The sequence below is a fragment of the Bacillus rossius genome, chromosome 12, assembly GCF_032445375.1.
Source record: "Bacillus rossius redtenbacheri isolate Brsri chromosome 12, Brsri_v3, whole genome shotgun sequence".
Taxonomy (NCBI): Eukaryota; Metazoa; Arthropoda; class Insecta; order Phasmatodea; family Bacillidae; genus Bacillus; species Bacillus rossius.
Genome location: NC_086339.1, coordinates 12,567,244 through 12,584,988, shown reverse-complemented (window position 1 = coordinate 12,584,988; position 17,745 = coordinate 12,567,244). Strand labels below are relative to the sequence as shown.

Here is a 17,745-nt window from a genome sequence, read left to right as displayed (position 1 = left end):
CCGCGAGCGATTAAGTATTTCTCTATTCCGAACACGATTGACAGTGTTGACCGAGAAGCCTAAGATTTCCATCAAGTGCCGTCCCTGCCCGAACACGCCCGAATATTCACCTTCGGCCAACCTCGGGATTTGTTTTATTTTTGCGCAGGAAAAATGAATTCAAATATTAAAAGTGGTCGGTTAGGTTAGCTACATTAAAACAATTTAAAACACTATGGACGGTTAGTTAGGTTAGTATAGCTACATTAAAATAAACAGAGAAATATAAATATATATAAATAAACCCGAGGTTGGCCGAAGGTGAATATTCGGGCGTGTTTTTCGGGCAAGGACAGAACTTGATGTAGCCTACATCTTAGGCTTCCCAACAGTGACCATATTCCATGGTTTTATTTTTTTAAACTGCGGTTATTCTTTTATTCATAAATAATAATTAAATAATTGTTCGTACACCAAGTATACACTAAAAAGTATCAAATAATTTATTTTAGCCCCGCACAGCTTTATACCCCATTACAGATTGTCCTGAAAAATTTTGTGATTGTGATTTTGTAATAGGTCTACGAAAATACTTGTAAGATTTAATTAAAAACTCCCTTGTTTGGCACTGACCGTGTTCCATTGCGTGTCCAAACCGAATCTTAGCAAGGAATCAAATCGGTAAAAGTTTCAATGCGCGAGGTTAGAAACTGGTTTCAACGCATTCTAGTGGACATCTCGCAACCATCGATTCAATTAATTGTTAAGGCAAAAATACCAGAAGTAGCAGCACCACAGCACAAAAATTTAATCGCCTTTCTAATTTTCTCAAGTACTTTTTAAGTTGCGATTATTTCTTGTTATGACCAATAAAAGGTAGTTTCGCTATCACAAAGTTTCATGTGGCACACCAACACGCTTGGTACGTCTCCCGATGATCATAAAAGTGACTATACACGAGTTGATGGCGCCAGACGCAGGTCCGCCATCTGGACGAAATCAACGGAAATGTGAGCTCTGCGCATGCGCACAATTCGGGCAACAGCTCGTCAACGGATAGGACACCGAAATCCGTCCCCTAAAAATAAGTGTTGTGCACTAGGAATACGGTTAGGGTACATGGGAAGCATATTATTCAACACCTAAACCCTTATTAGAATACCGGCTTTAGTCTCACTGTAAATAGAACTGTAAATAGAACATAAATAGAACAGAAATATAATGAAAATAGAACAGAAATATTCATGTAAAATCACACAACTTTGTAAAATTGTATATTTAAATGAAAACTGTGTCAGTACAAAATAAGTGTTAGCAGTTATACTGGATTTGGATTTTTTTACCCGGGCATTTAGGATGCTTTGTGTTGTCCCAGTGCCTACAATACTTAAAGTTATTTGTAAACGGGACACAGCGTAACGGGACGATGTGCGTAACGGGACACTATTTCGTGCGTGCAGCCGGCGTTCATCGATTCATTAGACGTTGTCACGCCAAAAAAAAAAAAAAAAATGGAAGAGTCAGGACCATCGAGTGCGCTGACCCTTAGGAAAGGAGTTTCCCGAGGGAGGGGAGGTGGACGCGGCTATTCTCTGCCGACTCGGATACGCCCCCCCCCCCCCCCCCCCCCCCCCGGCGACGCGCGACCCACGAGGCGTCGTGGACCGTCGGACAGACAGACGGACGACGTCTCTGCGGCGGTGGGTCTCGACTTCTCGACGTCCGAGCGACGGAAGGGTGGGATGGGGGGAGTATAAAGAAACCAAAACAAAACTACGAAACAACGAGCTGAAAGGAGAGGAGTGTTCGGGACCACACGAAATAGAGAGAGAGAGAGAGAGAGAGAGAGAGAGAGAGAGAGAGAGAGACACCTCGTTCCCCAAACCTCTCTCGCTGTCAAATAAACTACGACAATTTTTGTCACGGCGGCCGCCCCGCACGAAAAATTATGCGCGTAATATTTCCTGCGCCTTCTCTCTTTCTCTCTCTCTCTCTCCCCTTCCACCCCAACTCCTCCCTTACACAATACCACACCAACTCCTCAATAGGCGAACCCAAGAAGGAGTGGCAACGCGTCAGCAGCTATTTCTTTATTCTTGTAGGCGCCGTAAGGGGAGATAAAAAAAAAAAAAAAAATGCAGCGCTAGCGACTGGACTTTTCGGACGAGCGACGAAGCCTTGGTCCTTGCGTGAATGTACCAGTTGTTTTTAGAAACAACTCGGTGCTGAGTTTTGTGCGTGTAATGTCACACTGTGTGCACCTGTTTTTCCGTCCACTTCTTCGCATTCATTTACAGTTAAAAACTGCATTGAGGTTTCCCTTCACTGACTCCTAGTTGAAGATTGTACTTCGAACAGAAGGTTCTTCATGTAGTTCTAAATGACAGGTTTATATATGTACTTACTGAATGTACTGGACACCAATTGTCCCGATAACACAGCGGTGAAACGTGCGGTTACAAAGCGCAAGGGGGAATTTTTGACGGGTTCCAAACGACATAACTGAAATAAACTTTTTTTTTTTAACTTTTCTAATAAAAGAGTACTAGATTATTAAAATTGGTGCTTTAAAAATATATATGAATACATTTTATTTGTTGGATTTATTTCTATAATATTATTAAATACTAAACTCAGTCCATTAGATGTATTATTTAAAACTAGGCAGGCCTATACCCTTTATTTTCTACTCAAAAAAAATTAAATTAATTGCGTTTGTTAGGAAATATGTCTGTGCCTTACAATAAAACACTAACACTGGGTTGTAACTACGCTATAAACAACATACGCCTTCGCGCGCCTTCTGTTTCGTCATAGGACAGAACAGAAATACGTATTTCGTAACCTTGAAATACAGTCTCATTGGCTACCATATTTTACGTTTCTGTGCATCGTGGAAGCAGCAGACACAATAGTGAAATGTTCCGTGAGATCCTCCTTTGTTTACGTGTCATTGCAGAACGGAGCTTGTTTTCATAACGCTATTTCCTGTAATGCATTCTATAAGGTCGCGCATTCGCTTTCCGTAGAGAGAAAGATCCGCGAATATACTTACAACTTTGTAACTCGCAGCGCCGTTAACCGTTATAAATAACTTACTCCAGCAGTCATTAAAACAGAATAAAGAGAAGCCAAAATAAATATATTCCGCAACTGAAAATTTAACCAAAACTTATTTTTACAATCTTAAAAATAGACAATGTATTCAGTATTAATGTTTGCTTAAGTACTCTATTTTAATAGTTACGTACTTGAATAAAATAAATATATGTATAATATAATTAATTGTATTCATATTATTCAAAATGGTCATGTTAAATTTACCATTTACATAAAAATATAATTTTTTGTTTCTTATGCACAAATTGGAATAAGAGAATTTTTACACCCAAAATTTTGCGACAATAAGTTATAAAGAAAACCCACAAAATACTTCCCTTCCGGTACCGGGAATCGAACCCGAGCCTCCTGGGTGAGAGCCAGGTATCCTAGCCACTAGACCATACCGGATTAGTGGGTGCATGAACTCTAGTTTTTGTTGTAGCATGGTATGCAAGGTGTGAATGATGTCCTAAATAAGTAGTGCTATAGCAAAGTGTGTCCGCACAAGACTTTCGTATTTATTAGATATACACAATGAACGTACGTTTGTATATAATTTTTGAAATTATTTATAAAGTAACATTTTGGTAAATTTCAGTTTTAGCTGTTTTTCCGTAAAAATATTAATACAATTCAATAAAGGTCTTTCTTTTTCTCGAACGCCACATACATTTCTGTATTTACCCTGAAAAGAGCGTTTCAAAATTCGTACTGGTTTCTGAGAAATTGCTGTTTATAGGTTACATTAGGTATAGTAGCCTGTAGAATGACGTAGACGACGCCATATTGTGCGGTTTTTTTTTTTTTTTTTTTTTTAGCGTAGCCGAGACAGTTTCAACCAGATATTAGCGGGATTGCCTGTGCTTTGTATAGTGACGTTCTATTTTCTGGTCTCTTCTTACCCCATGCCAAAAAAATCCCCTAATTTGAGTTTTTTCTTGCTATTCTAGCGTAGCCGAGACTGCCTAATCAGGGAGTAAAAATATTAGGGCTGAAAACTGTCTTGGTTTCGGCCGTAACATACTGACATTAAACAACCCCTGTCTTTAAAAAAAATTGGTTGTCTGTAAAGTCGGTTTACGGACAATAGTTTAACGTGACGTCATAACAAAACATTGATGAAATGATTGCATACTTTTATGAATAAATTTGAATCATTTTTATTGAATTATCACTATTTTGTATGGATACAAAGAAGGAGTGAAATGAAATCTACAATTTAATTGATAAATTTACTTTTATTTGCACTCATTAATTCAAATATGTTTATTACTTTAACGAACAGATTATTTTAACTTTAACTTTTATACATGTTTGCTATTTAACTTCTTCCAATCTGTGTTATTCTTTTAAGGATAGGACGATGATAGGAAAAGTAGGAAACGAATGGGAGTGTTTCAAGTTGAATGTGCCTCGAAAAAGTCAAATCGATGGTTGTTCCAATCGAGTGGAAGAGAGATAGATGCGGCGCGAGCGTACAATGAGCGCAACGGGACACAGCGTAACGGGACAATGTGCGTAACGGGACTTTTTCGTGCGTGTAGCCGGCGTTCATCGATTTATTAGACGTCACGTCAAAAAACAGTCTCGGCTACGCTGTATTCCTAAGGATCTCTGGTGAACCACAGGATCAGGGCTATATCTCCTGGAAACAATTCCGCCTGTCTCACGGTAGATGCAGGATGTAGGACACGAACATTCTTACACCGTTTTCTTTACCGTCACCACACGTCCTGGACGCTGATTGGTCAAGCGGCTGTCTCACGTATTTCAAAGCATGTAGGTCATGAAGATTCTGTAAGTTTTACGAAGCCATGACCTCGCTATACCTAACACTTCGTATGCATACATGTATATAATATAAACAATCAACTTAAAATACAATATCCGGTATGGTCTAGTGGCTAGGATACCTGGCTTTCACCCAGGAGGCTCGGGTTCGATCCCCGGTACCGGAATGTATATTTATGCTTGTTTTCTGTTTGAAATTTTGTCCTGGTTGTAAACTATTTTTTTTCTTCTAATTTGCACATGAGAAACAAGAAAATCAAATCGAATGTTTTGAAAGTAATGATAAATTTCACATAGAGTATAATTATATACCTATGTGTATTATAAAGTCCGTGACTATCAAAACAGCGTACTTAACAAATTAATTAACAACCTGTGAATAAATAAAAATTTACTGCTGTAAAAAAAGGCTCGTTTTCAATTTTCTGTAGCAGAATGTAATTATTCCAGCTTCTCTTTATTATGTTTGGATCACACCTGGAGTAAGTAAATTTAAATTAGTTAACGGCTCTGCTCTTTGCAAATTTGTACATTCGCGGGTCTTTCTTTCTAAGGACCGGGAATAAGCGACTTTATAGAATGCATTTAAAAAATAAATAGAATAAGCGTTATGAAGATAATGGATCGGACAAAAAGTCTAGAATGGAGTTGGTACTCGGAATTAAAAGTGCGGAACTCCAGTGGAAGCCACGCCAGAATGAATGGGGCCGCAAAGACACTTAAGCTACGCGCGTGTTAGCATCTACACTTTTTTTTTTGTATTTATTATATTTAGTTACATATAATGCATACAAAACCAATGTAAAAATAAAGTCAACTACATGTTTGACAACATACAACATGCTTTTCCTTTTCCTGTGTTAAAAAAAAAAAAATTAACCATTGTTGAAACAAGTTAAAAACAAATACAACAAAACTTAAATTCTTTCAAAAAATTATTAAAAATATATAAAAAAAATTAAATGGCAATTCATCTGAGGTCCGTAGTAAAATTTTTAAATATAAAAAGTTAAATAGATCTACATAAACATACAAATACACTTTTAGTTTTCAGTTCATTACGTGGTCAGTTCACTCAACCGCTACTGACAACTAGTTGACACTATCCCTGTCGCCGTAACCGACATATTCTCGAGGTGTCGTACGCGACTTGATTTGTTACTGCAACCTCCAGATCGTAGGCCTGCAGTTTCAGTAACCAAACTTTTATTTTGCGGTTAAATACATCACAAAACGAGGAGAAAAATATTGAGTTTTGTAAACTAACTCTTCACTCTGAGCTTTAGACCTCAGTTTATACAATTTATTACGTACTCAGGTTCTTTTTTATGTACCCATGTTCTTTTTTTTAATCTCTTTCTTAATTTTGAAATGTAAAAGTACTCTGTAATATTTAGTTTTTGCGGTTGTACAGTTTGTTTGTATATATGTATATATTTGTATTAATTGACTTGTTCTATATCCCGGAGTCCTTACCTACATATGGGATCTACAGAACAAAAATTAAATAAATTAATTAATAAATAGTACGACAGAATTCTACTGCAGAACAAGTTTTTTTACTTATATTTAGAGGGCACAGTATATATAGTAACCAAAACCTTGTCGTAGCACATTGAAATTTAGGGCCTAGGCCTATTTGAATGGTTTTACACCGATAGCTATAAGAAAAAAAAATTCTAGCAATTTTTACAATAAAATGGATTTTGTATACGACAAAAAAAGTACCTACACTTAGTACGTAAATTAAAATACTTAAAAGCTTTAACAAATAATATTTCTTTTGCTTAGCAAAAATAGTTAAATAATGCTATTAACGGACCTAACCATTTCATAACCAACAGTCAAATAATATATTTTCGAGAAAAAACACATTACAGTATAAAATATGGTAAGGTTCTTATAAATTAGGCACTTATAAATTGCTTTCTTAGTTTGTGCCTATTGAGATATTGTCAGAACAGGAAGCTAGAGGCATTTAGTTAAATTAAGTACGCCCTTACTGTGCATGCATGTTTATACTTTTTTTTAATTGACGCCAAAAATTATATATACCTATAGCCTATGTATAAAGCCTACTGTAAAAAAAATTATATTGTACAAAAACTCGTTTGGAAATCTATTTCCAAAATTATTTTCTTATCTAAATCTGCAATAGAACAATGTAAAGTACATATGAACGTATCTGTAGAATATTTATTTACGGGTATGCATCGCATAGGTATGCATTTGATAAACATGTTGGTTGTTCTTATAGCACTACAATTTAAAAAAAAAAGTCTAGTTTGTTTCAAAGAATTGTTTCGTTGAAAGATAATTTTTTTTTGTAAATTTAATCGATGTAAACATACAAATTTTAGCTTAACAAGCTGTGTGTGAGTTTAAGCTGCGTCTTAATCGTTTCCCTTTTTTTTCTAATGACAGTAATAGTTAATAATGGTCTGCTACAGTCTGATATGGTATAACGTGGTCTGCTGTGATAACTGTGATTTACTGTTTTATAATGTGGTATAGGTAATAGGTCTATCTACTTTGGAATAATAATGTGGTATAATAGGTATACTTTGGAATAATAATGTGGTATAATAGGTATACTTTGGAATAATAATGTGGTATAGTAGGTCTGTTTTGGTATACTGTAATATAATGTGGTCTGATCTGGTATACTGCTGTATACCTTGGCATTATGTGGCATAGTGTAATATACTGTGGTATAATGTGGCCTGCTGTGGTCTTTCGTGTCTACTGTGGTATAATTTGATTTAATGTGGTATGCTGTGGTATACTGTTTTCGGCCTAGGTAATGGGCTCGACCCGAGTCTATCGGTTGTGATATTTAGGAAGTGGATGAATTTAAGTGAATAAACGTAGCAAAAATGATAAGTGTTTCCAGGTATTTGGGCCAGAGTGACGTGAGTGAGATTCAGACCAACTCGCAGTGGAGCAGCGACAACATGTTCGCCTGGCCGGCGAGAGTTTGCCACTCCTTGCACCGGGCAGGGCGGCCCGAACAGCCTCGCGCTCTGGCTCGCTGGCGAAGCAAACAGAGTCAGCTGTGCTGACTGCACGGGGTGAGTCAGGAGTCGGCCGACAAACAGCTGCCGCCGATTCATCGCGGGGAAAAATTGGTTGTCTGTAAAGTCGGTTAACGGACGATAGTTTAACGTGACGTCATAACAAAACATTGAGGAAATGATTGCATACTTTTATGAATAATATTGAATCATTGAATTATTGAATTATCACTATTTCGTATGGATACAAAGAAGGAGTGAAATGAAATCTACAATTTAATTGATAAATTTACTTTCATTTGCACTCATTAATTCAAATATGTTTATTACTTTAACGAAGAGATTATTTTAACTATAACTTTTATACATGTTTGCTATTTAACTTCTTCCAATCTGTGTTATTCAGTTAAGGATAAAGTAGGAAACGAATGGGAGTGTTTCAAGTTTAATGTGGCTCGAAAAAGTCAAATCGATGGTTGTTCCAATCGAGTGGAAGAGAGATTGATGCGGCGCAAGCGTACAATGAGCGTAACGGGACACATATCGTAACGGGACAATGTGCGTAACGGGACACTTTTTCGTGCGTGCAGCCGGCGTTCATCGATTTATTAGACGTTGTCACGTCAATAAAAGTTCATGTTTTCAACTTTCCGGGGCTAGTACACTACACGCCTTTCTAATTAGAGTTTACCTCTGTTTTTACCACGGATAATATAATAGGTACAGAAAGTGTTTGAAAGAAAGCATTGGGCGGCTATGTGATGTTCCACAGCGACCGCTAAACTCGTCGCTGCCGTAAAATGATTTCATTGAAATAATTTGTGGGCATAACTACATTCATTTCCATACTTTTTTTTCTAACCTGTTGTTACCACCAATTTATTATTTAAATCAAATTAATTTTACGACAATGTCAATTTTGGTGGTTTTGGTTGCAGATTTTTTTTTGCCATTAAATAACCATCCGCTAAATGTTCAAAAAGTAAAGTTATTCTACTCCAACTTCAAAAGCGTATACCAACCTTGAGAAGCACTTAAGGCTATATATAAGTCGTGTTTGAGTATATATATACATACCTATATATACATACCTATATATACATACCTATATATACATATATATATAAACTTATTTATTCACGAAATTAACCCGCAACAGATGTTTGTCGGCCGAATTTTTACTATTAAACTATTAAATAAATGTTTTATGGTCCAATAAATTACAGTATTTGATCCAAGAGAGTAGACCTAACTCGTTTATAAGATTTCATAGACGATTGATTTAGTGCCCAAGTGTTGTACTCCACCCAATTACTGCCAGATAACGTGGAGCACATTGTGAGATCTTCCATTTTATATTTAATTGATCAGCGATTTCATCATTTTTAAACATCTTATGTTGTAGGACACGGCTTTGTCGTGTGAGACAAAAAGAGAGAGATAGTTATTAGTTATGTTTTATTAATTACGTTTTAAATATAATCTATTTGCAGTTCAACGTAGTTGATAAAAATTATTAAAGCATAACTATAAACTTATTTTAGTTGCAAAAGTTCATTTTAGTGTTTCTTTGATAATTTTTTATAATCTAATTTGTACTGTGATCAAATGTGTCACGTTCACAACGATAGTTAAAAATAGCTAATTTTTCTTTTCTTTTTTTGTTTCGCATGACAAAGTCTGCATGTCACACTAAAAAGAAAAATAAATCACTTTCTTAGCCACAGAAAATGGTTTGTTGCTACTAACAAAAATTTCATGTATGAAAACAAATTTTTTGTTTGTCATGTTTATTTACAGTAAAATAAATCTTTCACTGTCATTATGAAACAAAAGATACTCTAAAGAGAAGTTTGGGTTACAAGCCAAATTATTGTAACCTGTAAAACAATAGGCCTATTACTTTCCAAACAGAGCAAAGATACCAAAGAAAAAATAATGTGACCACAACCATGTGGTTTCTAAGTATTATCGGTGATTTTGTCATTTGTTTCATTTCGGTAAAAATGTTGTATAACAGTTTTGATCTTTCTAGATTTTTGCCTTAAAAAAAATTATGTTTCACAGTTAATTCGATCTACAACAGCGCCAGAAAACTCATCATAAGGGATCCTGTGTGGAATGACGAACCTTGATTTGTAATATCATACAAGTAAGTATTCAGTTTCCCTCACTCTTATTTCAACCAATTTCTCTTAGTTTTGCCCCTGTTTGTACGTACGTAGCGTACTATGAAAAACTGTAAATAAAGAATTGTCAACTTCCCTGTACTTTACAGGTTTTAAGGGAACTTTTACAATTCCCTGAGTTTCTCCCTGTGGGCAGAAACACCTGAGCAATGTAAAGGCTCTTTTACACAGTCAAATTTTTTCTTCAGCTGTACTTGACAGAGGACAGATAACCTCAAATATGTTTTACATCAAGTCACACTATTGAAGTTTTTTTTTTGTCTGAGGTATCTCGAACTTTTCAATTTTAATCTCATTTTGAAATTAATTAATGCATCCCAGTGCTAGATGAAATTTTCGAACTTTTTATAAATTTTGGTTCTTTTTTAAACTTTTGAAACATCTATAAATTAGTCTCACATTAATACCCGCTAAAACAAAATATTTATTTTAAGTGCTTTTAAAGTTATAGACACGTCAATTCATTTTTTTTACATATAAAATTATTTCGCATTCGACATTCTTATAAAAATTACCTATTTTAATAATTTCACTTTTATAACCTCCTTAATCGCCCATGGGCATATATGTTCTTCGCCATTTTAAAGATTCTTTCTGACGGAAACACACCATTTCCATTTGAACTGGGCAGAATTCTAATCGTCTGATTATACGTCCAACATTCAACATATTTAAGAACCCGTCCTATTTGAAAATATATTTTATGGAAACTCAATTCACCCAACATGGTAAACAATCATGGATGCGTTAGTGACGTTTTCAGTGACGTCATAACCATCCAACGTTATTAAACCAAAACTGTTGGAAGGTGTTGGAAGCGAAAGTTTAAGTTTGTGATGAGATCTCATACGCCAAGTGAATATATATATATATATATATATATATATATATATATATATATATATATATATATATAATTTTCCCGTAGTTACCATTAGTCAAGGGAAATTTCTGTAAAACTCACACTCTGGCCGATATTCCAAGACACAAAAATAAGGGTTTATGTGTTGAATATGCTACACCTGTACCCTAACCATGTTCCTAGTGCACGATACGACACCACCAGTTCCTTTATTTTTAGGGAATGAATTTCGGTGTCCTATCCGTTGCCGATTTATTGCCCGAATTGCGCGCATGCGCAGAGCTCACCTTTTCGTTGTTTTCGTCAACATGGCGGACCCACGTCTGGCGCCTTTAACTCGTATATAGTCACTTTTGTGATCATCGGGGGACGTACCAAGAGTGTTGGTGAGCCGAATGAAACTTTATGACAGCGAAACTACCTTTTAATGGCCATAACAAGAAATAATCAGTACTTTAAAAGTACTTGAGAAAATTAGAAAGGCAGTTTTATTTTTGTGCGACGGTGCTGCTATTTATAATATTTTTGCCTTAACGATTTTATCGATGGTTGCGAAACGTCCGCTAGAATGCGTTGAAACCAGTTTCTAGCCTCGCGCAGGGCACCGTTCATTGAAAGAAAAAAAAAAAAAAAAAAAAAGGTTGCCGATTTCTTTCCTTTCCGGGTGTCGGATTGAAAATGTTCTGGAATTCAGCCCGCGAGTAAGGTTACGGTCGTATCCCAAATAGTCCATTATTATTCGCTACATTGCCCGAACGTCTTGGAATATCGCCCTACAAGAGATTTTTTTTTACCAAGTGTGATATAATAGCTGTAAAAATTAGCGCAAGTGAGAGAAATTACGCTCTTTTTTTTACGCATATTATATCTGTGCTTGTTGCGTAAAAGGGGTTAAGTCCAAAATCATAGTTTTGAGAAAATCGCGATTTAAAATTATCAGGTTTCTTGAAGTGTTTCTTTTTAGCTTTATTAACTGCTTTAGATCTTTGGAAACTCATTAATTGTTTTAAAATAGTGTCTCTAATCTCCCTTATCAATTTTAAAAGTAAATAATTCAATATCACTATGTATTAATCGTTTGTTACTTAACCCCATTTACGCAACAAGCACAGATAGCCTATAATTAGGGACTGGAAAAATTCGCGGTATCGACTACACAGTCCTCAGTATACCCGGGAAAATAACGCCTGTTCATTGGCTGCTGACTTGTGAGTCGTATCAACTAGTTTGCTTGTGATACGATACTTCTTTGGTTGATTATTCCTCATTGGACCAGAGTCGTCCAGATGAACAGTGAACCAATAACAAAAGCAGCTCAAAGGTATAAGTATTTGAATTTTAGCGTACCGCTAAATGAATTCGCGAATTTTTCCGGTCTCTACCTATAAGACTTGGGTAAAGTTTGTTGCAGAAGAACGTCGTGTTGAATGAATGCAAATGGCCGTCTCGAGAGCGGAGACGGGCGAATGAAGGTCAAGGACGGGCAGCTGAGCCGGCGACCCAGTTACCGCGGCGCGGGGTTGTAAACACGACACGGGGTTGCGACACGCGGGCTGCTGACGCGGCTACCTTCGACCTCGCGTCTCGCGTCACACGTCACGGCGGTCTCTGGCGGCGGCGCGCGGCTGCCTTCGAGCCCCGCCTGCAAGGACATCACGTCACACGTCACACGTCACACGTCACGGCGGTCTCTGGCGGCGGCGCGCGGCTGCCTTCGAGCCCCGCCTGCAAGGACATCACGTCACACGTCACACGTCACACGTCACGGTGGTCTCTGGCGGCGGCGCGCGGCTGCCTTCGAGCCCCGCCTGCAAGGACATCACGTCACACGTCACACGTCACACGTCACACGTCACGGCGGTCTCTGGCGGCGGCGCGCGGCTGCCTTCGAGCCCCGCCTGCAAGGACATCACGTCACACGTCACACGTCACACGTCACACGTCACGGCGGTCTCTGGCGGCGGCGCGCGGCTGCCTTCGAGCCCCGCCTGCCGGGGACATCACGTCACACGTCACACGTCACACGTCACACGTCACGGCGGTCTCTGGCGGCGGCGCGCGGCTGCCTTCGAGCCCCGCCTGCCGGGGACATCACGTCACACGTCACACGTCACACGTCACACGTCACGGCGGTCTCTGGCGGCGGCGCGCGGCTGCCTTCGAGCCCCGCCTGCCGGGGACATCACGTCACACGTCACACGTCACACGTCACACGTCACGGCGGTCTCTGGCGGCGGCGCGCGGCTGCCTTCGAGCCCCGCCTGCCGGGGACATCACGTCACACGTCACACGTCACACGTCACGGCGGTCTCTGGCGGCGGCGCGCGGCTGCCTTCGAGCCCCGCCTGCCGGGGACATCACGTCACACGTCACACGTCACACGTCACACGTCACGGCGGTCTCTGGCGGCGGCGTGCGGCTGCCTTCGAGCCCCGCCTGCAAGGACATCACGTCACACGTCACACATCACGGCGGTCTCTGGCGGCGGCGCGCGGTTGCCTTCGAGCCCCGCCTGCCGGGGACATCACGTCACACGTCACACGTCACACGTCACGGTGGTCTCTGGCGGCGGCGTGCGGCTGCCTTCGAGCCCCGCCTGCCGGGGACATCACGTCACACGTCACACGTCACACGTCACGGTGGTCTCTGGCGGCGGCGTGCGGCTGCCTTCGAGCCCCGCCTGCCGGGGACATCACGTCACACGTCACACGTCACACGTCACGGCGGTCTCTGGCGGCGGCGCGCGGCTGCCTTCGAGCCCCGCCTGCCGGGGACATCACGTCACACGTCACACGTCACACGTCACGGCGGTCTCTGGCGGCGGCGCGCGGCTGCCTTCGAGCCCCGCCTGCCGGGGACATCACGTCACACGTCACACGTCACACGTCACGGCGGTCTCTGGCGGCGGCGCGCAAGAGACCACGGCAACGTCGATACAGTTTACACAGGAATACCAACTGTGGAACTGTTCAAGCAGGAAACTCTGCTCTGAAACGGCAAACTGAGTCGGGAAGCCTAAGATGTACACAAGGCCGGCGCGTCCATATAGGCGAACTAGGCAACCGCCTAGGGCGCCAAGTAGCTGGGGGCGGCGCAGCACGACACATAACAGCTCATATAATATGTTTAACGATTATTGAAACTAGATAAAAGGGATTTTTGTAACAGTTTGGAATGTTTATATTGATATAAGTAATTATTTAAAGTCCACTGTTACCTGTTTATAATATGTAATAAGTTAAAAAAACAAAAAAAAAAAACACAACCCTGCTGACATTTGATTGTTGACAAAATCTTAGGCATACGTGATGTATTTTGAGGCATGGAAAATTTTTTTGGCGGTGTCCGGGGGGAGGGGGGGGGGGCATTAAGCTTTTTTCGCCTAGGGCGCCAATTTACCTTGCACCGGCCCTGGATGTAAATCAAGTTCTGTCCGAATATTCACCTTAGGCCAATCTCGGGTTTATTTATATTTCTCGGTTTATTTTAATGTAGCTATACTAACCTAACTAACCATCCATAGTGTTTTAAAGTGTTTAAATGTAGCTAACCTAACCGACCACTTTTAATATTTGAATTCATTTTTCCTGCGCAAAAATAAAACAAATCCCGATTCGGATGAATGTACGGGGATTGCCAGCATAGAGTTTAGAGTTGTGTGTGGATTGTGTGTCACTGCAATGGTAGCCTAATTGTGTAGGTTATTAACATTGGCTGACAGATAATGAGGTGATCCCGTCTGCAGTGCCTTGTAAGCGAGAATAAGGTGTGCATGTTACGTCTTTGAGTGAGTTCGAACCATTTTAGCTGCAGATGGCTTTGGATTGGATGGTCTCGGAATGTAACGACAAAAATAAATCTTGCACAGCTGTTTTGTAGCTTTAGTAGTTTATTTGTCACATCACGAAAAATGAAATCGCAATAATAAAAGTGAGGATTAATGAATTAAGGCCTCAGAAAGGATGGTTTTAATAGGTAGATACTAGGGGAGAGCAAATAATTTAATCGTCGTAGTATGGAGAACTATATTATTTATTGTTTATTTGTATTATCTGCCTTCCAAGTTGTGTTTATCATAACTCCCAGATTTCTCACAACGTTAGAGAACTGAATATCAACACTTTCAAGCGATAAGTTACTACGTTTGTTAAAAATTGCTTCTGGTATCATATGAGAGGAACCAATAAATATAGCCTGGGTCTTATTTATTATCATTATTCAAAATAAGTTTATTTACTTTTGTCTATTTTAGAAAGAGAAGCGAGATCATCATTTGCATAACTAATTGAACGATTTGTATCAGTTTCTTTGGTACGGATATGTATTTCTTACATAATCAGTATACATGTGGTACTGGCAATTTTTGAGGCATGAAAACAGCCAATAAAAAATGGGGCTGAGGAACATCTACTGATATTGGGAACCGCGTAGATATCTATGACAACACGACAGCTAAGATAGGATTCGAACCACATACAAGCACTACGAGAGAATTGTAGAGAAACTAAATTTATCTTAGTAAGTATAAGGTTGTGGTCTACCGTGTATTAAGAAGAATATGATTCTCTTACTTAAAACAAACGTCGTCAGCCGAAATGAAAAAAATATATATTGAAGCTGGGGAGTATTTTAGTTAAATGTGTTAAGTACTGAAATTTTGTAATTACTCAACATATTCGCTTCCTCGTAACTAAAGTCACGAGGAACGTTTTTAGCGTTAATCAAAACTATATTTAATTGCCTATATAGTAAAATATATTGTAGCCAAAAAGGTACTAAAATATTCGAAACATAATACCCAGCACACTCCTATGTTAATTATTTTCACCGTATGATTTTATTTATTTTTGAAAACAATGCTTGTGTGAACGCTAAGTATAGTTGATTTCTTAGGAAGTGTAAAACCATCAAAATAGTTGTTTACTTAGGTACTTTTCTTTCATTTATAAATTATTTTCATGTACTTAAGTTTAAATTTACTTGTTCTGTGAAAATCCCTTAAGCACTAGGCCTAAAAATACACTAATAACGGCTCAACTTAACATTTCTGGTACAATCGATTCTTTGGCTGTTCAGTAATAAGAAATAATATCACAGAATGTATATTTTTCCTTATGAAAGCCTTGTAAAAGGATTATCCAGTGATGGCTAATGTTTACTTTAAGTCAAATGTTTATCGCAATGAAGCCATATTCATTCAGAGTTAGGGATTAAATACACGAAAACCTTAAATAAAAGAATGACCGATTCTGTGTATTCATTTTCTTCCTAGAACATATATGGCCTATGCATGTTAATAATTAATTTGGGCGAAAAAAATTTCATTAAATCTAACATGCTTCAATCCATCTCGAGACTTGCATTGTTATTGATAGCAAAGCAAACACAGTTCTACTTAAAGCAAAATGTACCTTAACGTTACATTAGTCTCTAGAATGCATTCTGTTTACTTTTGAGTGACACTGTCCGTAAAAAACTGTCAACAAATAGGCGGAGAAAAAATAATGGAATCCTTTACAACTGAAATCCCAAAGGATAAAAACTTTCGCATAACCTACTTTTGTAATCTACAATTAAAATACATTATATATACATTACGCCGGGTTCATTTTCGAAATTTAGGTCTCTAAATTTATGACAATATTTTCCACTGTGATATTTACACATTGCTGAATAAGACATAATTTATCATTCGTTATTGTGAATGGCTATATGGTTGTAACTTAGTCGAGGCTACACATATATAGCATTTTAAATTAAACGCATTGTAGTGCAATACAGAAAATACCTATATACATATTTTTCTGCGGGCTTCCTTTCCCAAAATATAATAAGTAAGTAAAACATACACATTCCAATTTGTAATAATTATACTGCTTTTTCAATGCGCCAAGGAGGAATGTCAGTAGTAAGGTGCTACTAAGAAATTTTACTTAGATTTCGTATCTTTCCTTTTCAAGACCCGTTCGAGCTACTGCGAAAGCCCGCTTAGGCCAAAAAAAAAAAAAATCGGACAACAAAATATTTCAAAGAAGTTGCTTGGATTATGAGTTCTAGTCGCGTCGAAGGCGAAGATTTTGCTGAAGTTTCGGTCGACCTTACAATCCGCATCTTCAGGGTAGTCGATTACCGCTACCCTGAAGATGGCGACTGCACGTTTGACCGAAACGTCACTGAAATATTTGCCTCGAGACGTGGCTAGAGCCTACATGTCAGGCAATGGCCGTGAAAGCCTGATGTTTCAATTATTTGAAGCATTATATATACTTACTTCACATGCATCGTGAATAGAATCAGTAAAATAGGAACAAGAATTATACTTGCAATAACTTTCTAAAAAAATAATAAAAATAGTTTGTTAAATACTTTCACGCTCACCATAAAAAAAATCGTTCTCCGTGAGAAATAATACAATTGATTAGATCTACACAGAGCAATTTACTTTCATACATCTACAAAAAAAATATTTTAAAAATTTGTGAGCAAAAATGTATAACAGTTACATCAGACGTAAATAAAACAAATGTAGGCTATATAGCTACCTATAGGTAGGATGTGTGACAAACGTATAGACCAATACAACAGAGACTTTTTTTATATAAAAGCAGTTGCAAAATTTAACTTGGTTTTTGAAAAATATTCTTGAGAGTTTTGTTAATCAGTTAGCATGTCCATTCCTTCAAAATTTTATAGAGCTGGACTAACTACGTCTTTTCTTCGCAGTAAACAGATACGACCTTCCTAATTAGCGTTGTTCTTAGTTAAATGATTTATCCTCCCAGTATTAGTAGTAACATTGTTCAAACTA

At 38.4% G+C, this 17,745-nt stretch overlaps 1 protein-coding gene and 2 non-coding genes across 4 annotated transcripts in view; 1 reads left to right on the top strand and 2 right to left on the bottom strand.

Annotated features, from left to right (window-relative positions):
- The window catches only part of LOC134537540 (single-minded homolog 2), a 146,168-nt gene that overhangs the window by 121,421 nt on the left and 7,002 nt on the right, over nucleotides 1-17,745 (bottom strand). The gene's annotated exons all lie outside the window — the stretch shown is intronic.
- On the bottom strand, nucleotides 3,418-3,489 carry Trnae-cuc (transfer RNA glutamic acid (anticodon CUC)). Its single transcript has one exon. It is a non-coding gene; the product is annotated as a tRNA-Glu (tRNA).
- Nucleotides 4,968-5,039, top strand: Trnae-uuc (transfer RNA glutamic acid (anticodon UUC)). The gene has a single exon. It is a non-coding gene; the product is annotated as a tRNA-Glu (tRNA).